This window comes from Camelus dromedarius, chromosome 10 (genome assembly GCF_036321535.1).
Source record: "Camelus dromedarius isolate mCamDro1 chromosome 10, mCamDro1.pat, whole genome shotgun sequence".
In the NCBI taxonomy this organism is placed as follows: Eukaryota; Metazoa; Chordata; class Mammalia; order Artiodactyla; family Camelidae; genus Camelus; species Camelus dromedarius.
In genome coordinates this window covers 16866611-16867836 of record NC_087445.1, presented here as the reverse complement: position 1 = coordinate 16867836, position 1226 = coordinate 16866611, and the positions used below count along the sequence as shown (strand labels likewise).

Below are 1226 nucleotides of genomic sequence, written 5' to 3'. Positions count from 1 at the left end.
TAGCCTCCTCAGGGGTATTCTCAATCCACCTTGCACCATGGAAGGACACAGTCCTCCTTAAGAATTATAAAATACACTTTGAGATGTTAAAAGCAGTTACTCTCTGGCCCTAAGAACTTTTCATTGTCTTAGATTTAAACTGATCAAATCCCCAGGTTTACATTTTAACATATATAACTTTATCCACTGGCCTGTGGTGATCTTTAAAAAGTCACAATTTCTTCTTCTTTTGTTTTTAATGAAACACTTCATAAATTCACGTGTCATCCTTGTGTAGAGACCACGCTAATCCTCTCTGTATCATTTCAGTTTTAGTATGTGTTGTCGAAGCAAACACTCTTTCCTTCTCTCCCTTCCTTCTTCCCTTCCCTTCCTTCCTGCCTTCCTTCCTTCCTGTCTTTCTGTCTCTTTCTTTTTGAGTAGCTGGTCTCTTGCTATGTATAGGGTCTATTTGCAAAAGTTTAAAACATTTTTACTTTAGGCAAGCACACATTTTTTTTTTCTTCCGTTTTTTAACTTTTTCCCTAGAACAAATCTTGCAATGTCATCCAGCATATAAAAAAGATAAAGCCTTTTTTGTTAGGGGGTAAATGGGACCAGACCTCTGTCTGCTCTCTCATCTCCATCATTTCCGTGACTCCTGCAGGATCTCCAAGGAACCCCAGGCCCAGGAAACACATTCACAAACCCCTGGGTTAGTGAAAAAAGTTATTAACTGGAATTCTGAAGACTTGAGTTTTAGCTTTAGTTCTCACATCAAATTTGGATGTGTTATTGATAGGGTTAATTGTTTCATCTGTAAAACAAGGGCGTAGAACAGTGGTTCTCAGTTTTGGCTTTGTGTTAGAATCACCTGGGGAGCTTTTAAAAATACTGATGCTAAGGCCTCACACTGTAACAATTAAACTAGAATCTCTGTGGCGTGACCTAGACAACGGCATTTTTAAGAGCTCCCCAGGTGGTTCCAGTGTGCAACCAAGTTTCAAAACTGCCGAAGAATTTTTGAGCAATAATGTTCCACAGATCCATGGGTCTGTGCAGCTTGTTTTGGTAGATGTAGTTAAAATGTGCAAAGTCTTTTCATTGATAGATCGTACTCAGCGAGAATCGGGGATGAAGGTGGGCATAAAGATTGGAACCTGGGAAAAAAAGTTTTTTGATTATCTTAATAGCTCAGTGTATTGGGCAAAACACTTAACTTTGTTATATCCCTGATGGGAGTGATT

General features: G+C 39.0%; 1 non-coding gene across 1 annotated transcript; it reads right to left on the bottom strand.

Annotated features, from left to right (window-relative positions):
* Positions 1-232: 232 nt before the first annotated feature.
* On the bottom strand, positions 233-335 carry LOC116152818 (U6 spliceosomal RNA). Its single transcript, XR_004136524.1, has one exon. It is a non-coding gene; the product is annotated as a U6 spliceosomal RNA (small nuclear RNA).
* Between the last annotated feature and the right edge of the window lie 891 nt (positions 336-1226).